The sequence below is a fragment of the Canis lupus genome, chromosome 8 (assembly GCF_011100685.1).
Source record: "Canis lupus familiaris isolate Mischka breed German Shepherd chromosome 8, alternate assembly UU_Cfam_GSD_1.0, whole genome shotgun sequence".
Taxonomy (NCBI): Eukaryota; Metazoa; Chordata; class Mammalia; order Carnivora; family Canidae; genus Canis; species Canis lupus.
In genome coordinates this window covers 70,505,316-70,513,063 of record NC_049229.1, presented here as the reverse complement: position 1 = coordinate 70,513,063, position 7,748 = coordinate 70,505,316, and the positions used below count along the sequence as shown (strand labels likewise).

At 56.7% G+C, this 7,748-nt stretch overlaps 1 long non-coding RNA gene across 1 annotated transcript; it reads right to left on the bottom strand.

The window, feature by feature from the left end:
• Positions 1 to 317: 317 nt before the first annotated feature.
• LOC106559137 lies at positions 318 to 861 on the bottom strand. The gene is made up of 2 exons (XR_005362976.1): positions 782 to 861; positions 318 to 643 (listed from the first exon to the last, which is right to left on the bottom strand). It is a non-coding gene; the product is annotated as an uncharacterized LOC106559137 (long non-coding RNA).
• Between the last annotated feature and the right edge of the window lie 6,887 nt (positions 862 to 7,748).

Genomic DNA, 7,748 nt, shown 5'->3' with positions numbered 1-7,748 from the left:
TGAGCTTTTCAGGGTGACACATTAATGATGGCCCTCTAGACTGGATCTCACATAATTCTCTCTTTCCTAATTCTCCGGTTCATGAGAAATAAACATGAAATCCCTGAACGTCAACGCGGGTTCCTATTAGAGACCTCAAGCAACCCATCAGCGGGCCAGTAGGTGGCGCCGAAGGTCAGGCACTGCCTTTGGACCCTAGGGCTCTAACCTGGGGCCTTCACACACGTACTCGCAGCCGTGCCCTACCCAGAGGGCCGCCTGCCTGTCGTGAGCCAAGGGGGGGTGAGAGGTGGCAGGGGGAGGGAGCAGTGAGGAGGTGAAAAACACAAAGTTTAACTTTAATTCAGCCCCACGGGAAGGGGAGGAGGCTCGTAGAGTGAATTTGGCCTGAGGGAGGGGATTTCTCGGCTGAGCTTGGCGGACACCTGTCACCTGGAGAAGGGTCCTGCGGGAGGAACTGCTCTGAGGTTCCAGGCACGTTCGGGGAACAACTGAATGCGGACAGAGAAGGGTCTGGGAAGGATGACCAGGGCCAGGCCACGAAGTCCCTGCGTTGCGGCAATCGTCTTTGTTCCGCCGTGAAGATGTTCCGTCTGAGGGTGATCGTTTCATTGAAGAGCATCATTCCCGCCGCCTGTGGAGGCTGAGGGAATGGAGGAGGGAGGCTGGAGCAGAACCAGAGCTCAATGCAGCAGCGTAGTCGCCCCCCCTGCCCCCCCGCCCCCCCGCTGCTGTCACCCTTTCCTGTTCTCCCTCCCCCTGCATCTGCTTCGCTGCGTACCTTCACCTCCCGGCCACCTGGTCAGGGCTGACAGCGGCGCCTCCCCGTGCAGACAGTCTGGGAGGGGGCGTGAGGGAGGGGGCCGGGGGGGGGGGGGAGTCGGCAGCCAGCGTTCCAGGCCAGGAGAGCCCCGAGGACAGCTGCGGAGATGGGGGGACGCGGGTCTCAGGAGGGACCTGAGCTGGGCGCGGGGTCCCAGGTCTTGAATCCCCGGGGCCCTGGGCATTCCTGCAGTGGGAGGCGGGCAGACGAGAACAGGACCGCAAGGCAGGTAAAGCCGGCAAGAACCAGCTGAAGGTGGCCGGGGCGGGGGGCTGAGGGGCTGGGCAGGGTGGGACCCTGAGCAAGGAGAGGAAGGGCATTTTAAAGGAAAAATCCACCAGGCTTTGCAGCATTCAGAATGTGGGGGCCGAGGGATGAGTCAAAGATGACTCACAAGGTTTGAAGGTGAATCAAGGGAAAGTGACGGGGCTTCCAGGAAGAAGCTGGAGCCCACGCCCAGGGCTGCTGTTCTTTGGGGCCTGAAGAACCAGTCTGGAGTGTCCCACGTGTCATTTGCATGTTTATAGCCCGCCCCTCCCCCACTGGAAAGAAAGGTGCTACCTGAGACCTCCTGCTGTGAGCGCCTGCGCCCCCCCCCCCCCCCCCCCCCCCTCAGGCCAGGAGAGGCAGCCCGGGGCTTCTGCGAGAGATGGGGAGCCTAGGAGGGACAGGGAGGGGGTCACACTGCACCCCTGTCCTCCAGCTTCTCAGCTCGTCCCTAGACTGGGCCTGCGTCCTGGGGCAGCCCTGTGCCTGCCCAGCAGACCCAGCTCCCTCCTTCCCATCGACCCTTCCCGCTCCTTTCTACTCGCCCCCCAGGGTCCTATCGCTGGGTGCCCATCCACTTGGATGCCCCGCAGACAGCTCAGCCCAACAGGGCGACACTGAACAGGTCACCTGCTGCGATGGCCAGGGCCCCGCAGTCCCCAAGGTGACTGCAGTGTCCTCTCCCTCCAGCCCCCCCAGGGTCCCCCCGCAGGATCCCATGGGATCCTTCCCCTCACCCGGACTGTCAGCTCGCTCTCCTTGGTCTCTTGCGAGGTGGCCCCTTCTCTCTGGGGGTGCAAGCCTACTCGGCTCTCCCTGGGCCTGGCCTCCATGCACACCATAGTCAGAGTGGGACAGCGTCTGAATGGGGGCTCTGGGGACAGCCTCCAATGCTCCTATGACACTCGGGCCACATTTCTAGTCCCCTGATGCAGGACATGGCAGGATGTGGCACCCACCTCCTGCTTCTGCTCCAGTGGCCACCCCGCCCCTTGCAGGCGGTGTCCCCCATCCCTCCCATCGCTTTTCTGGCCTCCTTTTCCTTTCCTGCTTGGCCTTCTCTCCGTCACCCCCTACGACTCCGCGTATTCCTTCTAGATTTCACTTTTGCAGACACAGTTCCTGGTCCAAATGCCCTTGCCCACCTCCCCCACCAGCAGCTAAGACAGCTCTCCTCCATTCTCAGAGCCCTGCCAGCACTCATCAGTTTACAAATCCATGTGTCTGTGCAGCGTCCGCTTCACGTCTTGTCTCCACCACGCAGCATGCGGTGACCTAATTTTGCACCCACCGCACCCCAGGGCCTGGACATGGGCTTTCAGTCAACAGGCATTAACTGGATGGTGCTCACTGAACAACACCGATTCTCCTGTCAACACGGCCACGCTCTGCTGACAACAGGATGGTAAGGGAGTGTTTGTGGTGCCTCCTTCTGGTGACAGCGTGTGCAAGTTGACAGGGAAGTCACGAACCTGTCTGGGCCTCCAGGAATGGGTTAAAACTTGCCAGGAGAGGAACAGTTTTGGTACCAAAGTGCCCCCAGTGTTTTAGTCAGTCAGTGGGAAATGGTTTGCTGTGTGGAAATCCATTTCAGGGCCAACTGCTAAGTGACCAAGTCACCCCACTCCGCCACGATGCTGGCCACGTCACCCCACCTCCCCTCGCTCAGTCTATCCCTTCCTTCACTTCCTTCGGGACCCTGCCCTCAGCCTTCCCCTTCCCACTCAAATGTGAGCCTGAACCCAGCAGTTGGGCACAAGTGCAGGACAGCATCATGGTGACCTGGTGACTGTCAGCGCGGGTCACCCTATCTCCCTGTTTGCCATTAAGAGAACAGTACATCCATCCTCTGAGCACTCACCGCCTGCCAGGTGCTGCGGGCTTCCCGGGATCAGCTTACTGTGATCATCACTGTTGTAGAGATGAGAGGACCAAAGCACAGAGAGGTTGAGCAGTTTGCTCGAAGTCACACAGCCACTCAGTGGCAGGGACAGGCTCCCGGTCCAGCTGCAGACCTGTGCTTTAACCAACACCATCCTCTTCCAGGTTAGCTGTGTCTCTTTCCAAAATATGAACCACTGAATTTTCCTATATGATTATAACTCGATTCTGAACATTTCTCCTAGCTCTTTGCTAAACACTAATTCTTAGAAAACAGCTTTATGAGGTATAATTGACATGCAACAAACTGCACATGTTTAAAGTACAATTTGATAGGTGTTGACATACGCATACACCTGTGAAACTGTGACTGCAAACAAGACGGTGAGCAGATTCATCAGCCGGAGCTTCCTCGTTGCCCCGCTGTCCTCCTCCCCAGCTCCTGCCCCCCACCACGTCCCCCCGCCACAAATCTGTTTTCCCACTAATGGTTAGCTTGCATTTTCTAAAATTACGCCAATGACTGGCATCCTTTCTTCACCATAATAATTTTCTATACAAAATATTTACCAGGTATATATAGCATAATTTGGGCCATAAAACAAGTTTCAATAAATTTGAAAGGATTCAAATCGTGCAGAATATGTTATTGGACCACAATGAAATGAAATATTAGAAATCAGTAGCAGGGACGCCTGGGTGGCTCAGTCGTTGAGCTCTGTCTTCAGCTCAGGGCATGATCCTGGGGTCCCTGGAGTCCCACATTGGGCTCCCTGCATGGAGCCTGCTTCTCTCTCTGCCTGTGTCTCTGCCTCTCTCATGAGTAAATAAATGAAATCTAAAAAGAAATAAATCAGTAGCAACAGGCACCTGGGTGGCTCAGTTGGTTAAGCATCTGACTTCAGCTCAGGTCATGATCTCCAGGTCCTGGGATCGAGCCCCATATCATGCTCCCTGCTCATGGGGAGTCTGCTTCTCCCTCTGCTCCTCTTCCTGCTCCACTTATGCTCACATTCTCTCTCAAATAAATAAAATTCAAAAAAAAGAAAGAGGGATCCCTGGGTGGCACAGCGGTTTTGCGCCTGCCTTTGGCTCAGGGCGCGATCCTGGAGACCTGGGATCGAATCCCACTTCGGGCTCCTGGTGCATGGAGCCTGCTTCTCCCCTCTGCCTATGTCTCTGCCTCTCTCTCTGTGTGACTATCATAAATAAATAAAAATTAAAAAAAAAATAAAAAAAAGAAAGAAATCAGTAACTAAAAGATTTCTGGAAAACCTCCAGATATTTGGAAACTAACACATTCATAAATAATCCACAGGTCAAAGAGGAAATCAAAAGGGAAATCGAAACTTATTTTACTTTCATAAACATGCAGTTTCTATGTGCCAGGTCCTGTCCTGGGTCATTTCCAAAAACAGACTTGGTTCATTTAAGCCCCATAACCATACAAGAAAAGCAATCTTTTCCTGCCCCTGCTACAAATGCAGACACACAGTAAGTGACCTGCCCAGGCCACATGCGTAGGCAGTAGCAGACCTGAGATCTGGATCCAGTCTGTGTCTTGTGTCCCAGCTTAATGGAGAGACACTGAAGGTGATTGCTTTGGGACCAGCTCAACAAATATTTAGGAGCTAATCTGCAGGACTTGGGCATGTAAGAGAAACACAGTGGAGGGAGCAGGAGGAGATTGATAAGAAAGGAGGTGAAGGGCACAGAAGGGCAAGGCTTGGAGGGCTCCTTGAAGTGGGTGAGCATATACCATGCTGGGGGGAGGGGCCCCACAGTCTTGTATAAACCTATTTATTATTATTTTTAAATATTTTTTATTTATTATTTATTCATGAGAGACTCAGAGAGAAAGGCAGAGACACAGGCAGAGGGAGAAGCAGGTTTCATGCAGGGCCCATTGGGGGACTCGATCCCAGGACCCCGGGATCACGCCCTGATTCGAAGGCAGAGGCTCAACCACTGAGCCCCCAGGTACCCCTGAACCTATTTATACAAGGAGATTGGCCCTGGTAGGAGGCCAGTCGAGGTGGGAAGGGACCCTAGAGGGCTGAACGTCCACTGGGGTATTAATTAAAAGAAAAAGAAAGGGAATTGTGTCCAGGCCAAAGGAACAGCATGTGCACAGCCTTGAGGGGCTAGTTCGCAGAGTGAAGTTTAAAAAGATGACAGGGTGGGGCACCTGGGCGGCTCAGCGGGTGAGCATCTGCCTTCAGCTCAGGGCCTGATCTCAGGGTCCTGGGATCAAGTACCACATCAGGCTCCCTGCATGGAGCCTGCTTCTCCCTCTGCCTGTGTCTCTTGTGAATAAATGATTTTTTACAATAAATAAGTAAAAAATAAAAAGATGACAGAGAGCACAGAGGGAGCAGAGACAAATAGGAGGGTGGGGTGTCCTGCAGGGGCCGTAAGCCTGGGTAAGGCGGTGATCTTTCTTCTGGGAATGCTGGGTGTCCGCGAGGGTTTGGGGAGGTTGTGGAAGAGAGCATTGCCAGGATGGGATCTGTGTTCTCGAAGCCCACCCTGGCTACAGGGCAGAGACGGGCGCAGTCAGGGGGCTATGGAGGTGTAGGTGAGCTGCTGGTGGTGGTGGCAGCGGCTGTGGGGGAAGGAAGTGGAGCATGAAGGGGGAAAAGAAGCAGATGGCTTCAAGAGGTATTTAGGAGGCCGAAATGGCAAGGTTCCTGCCAGATCCCCCGTGGGGATGCTTGGGGGTTCTAGAAGGTGGTGGTGTCATCACCTGATAGCCAGTCCTGGAAGAAGAGCAGGTAAGTGGGGCAGCGAGCTCAGTGTCCAGGTGTGGCACTAGGCTCTTCTGTGCACCATCTGCACCAAGACATCATCCCAGGAGCTCCAGAGAAAGGCTCAAAAGGGGGCAAGTGTGCAGGGACGGAGGCCGAGGAGGAGCAGCCGCTGGCAGGCAGGAGGACCGCAGCGGGTGGGGGGGGGGGGGGCGAGGCACAGACCTCAGGGAAGGCGCGGTGCTTACCCTGGAATGTAGTCACCGGTCAGGGGGGGTTGCGGGGGGCAGGTCGAGAAGGTTTTTGTAGTTAGCAACTACGGCGGGCGGGAGAGCGCGGGAAGCCCGGAGGCCGCGGCGGGAGGGGCTGTTAGAATTGGGCCAGCTGGGGAAGGGTGCTTTCCGGAGCGGCCCTGGGGCAAGTTTGTGGAGCGCAGGCTGGGGAAGGCTCTGGAAGCGGAGAGGTTCACAGCTGGGGCTCTGAATGGCCCACCTACAAGAAATCCTAAACTTCCAGGGTCAGGACAAAAGTGGGGTGGAAAGGAAGAGGCGGGGCAGGCGCCCCGGTCCGCGGGGCAGGGGTGCGGCTGGCGGGCGCGGAGTGCAGGTGCAGGACCCCGCACGCCCCACGCTCTCCCTCCTCCCCACCCCGCCTCCAGCCCAGGTTGCAGGGAAAACCCGGCCGGCGAGGGCTGCCAGGTGCAGCTGGGGGCAGAAACGCAGCTACCAGGTGCCTCAGCAGACGCACAACGCCCGCCTCCCCTGCCCACGTGGCTGGAAGTTTCCGTCCTATTTTTCCGATGTGAATGCTCGTTAAGAAGCCCTGCGTTGATTTCACAGTCCTAATGGGTCCCTAAGCCCCAGTTTGAAAACCCTGTTCCTGGAAATGCTGGGTTTCCCCGGAGAGGAGGGGTGAAGGAGGGTTCAGACAGGTTTGTTTACAACGTAAGGAGCTTCCAGATTGTTCGGGGGAGGGGGGGTAGTGGAGGCTGGAGTGTTGGGAGGAGCTGGAGGAGGATCAATGGTGGGAGGAGCTAGCGACAAAGGAGCCCAAGGCAGGGCGAGGTTTGTGGGAACACGCGGAGCTCCAGGCCGCGGGTGGGAGTGGGGTCCTCAAACATGAAGCCATGTGGTGTCTAAGGGCCCCTCTCCTCCGAGATTCTCAGGTCTCTCGTCTGCCATTGTTCTTTAGAAACTGGCTTTTGGAGAGTTAATCCCCCAAAAGGTGAGCTAGATGCTTCACATGGAGACCCCAAATTATGTAAAATGGGCAGTAAAGAAGATGGACTTTACAAAATCGCGGCAGGTGTGCTGTGTGAGCACGCAGTAGTTCAGTGATCCTGGAACTCCAGGCTAGTGTGAAGGACAGGGTTTTAGGGCAACCCAAAGGCAGGTAGGGCGATAGGTATTGAGGAGGCCGCTTGAGATGAGCGCTGGGTGCGGCTACACGTGTGATGAATCACTGCACTCTCCTAAACACAGGCGCACAGCAGGGAGAAATCCCCAAAGGATGGAGCGCAGCTTCGGAGAACTTGGGGGTCTGTGTGGCCACTTCAGAACTTTCCCTTGCCCACGGTGCGCCCTAAGAGAAGGACCAGCCCCCAAATCCAAGCAGCGGCCTGCAGGTCTGGAGATTCCGCGGCCAAGGAGGGAGGCAGGGATGCCCCTTGTACGGCCTTCAGGACGGCCCCCTGGAGGTCCCTGGGGCTCCCCTGGTCCAAACATCCCCCCACGGTCCGGGGCTCCCTCCAGGCCAAGGCAGAAACCAGGGATTGCGCACAGTCCGGCCCCCGCCCCACACGCGGCCAGGGGCTGGCGTCTCCGCACCCCTGAAGCAGGCCGCGAGCCGGGGCCTCCGCATCACGAGGCTCTTGTAGGCACCTGTTGCCCCACTTCCAGGGCCCTGAACCCAGAATCGCTGCCCCGGCCAGAGAGATGGAGCGCCCTACACCTGAGCCCCCAGTCGCAGCGCCGAGCCTCTCTGATCGCCGCCCGGGCGTTCAGATGCCGGGCGACCCCGCTCGGCTCCTC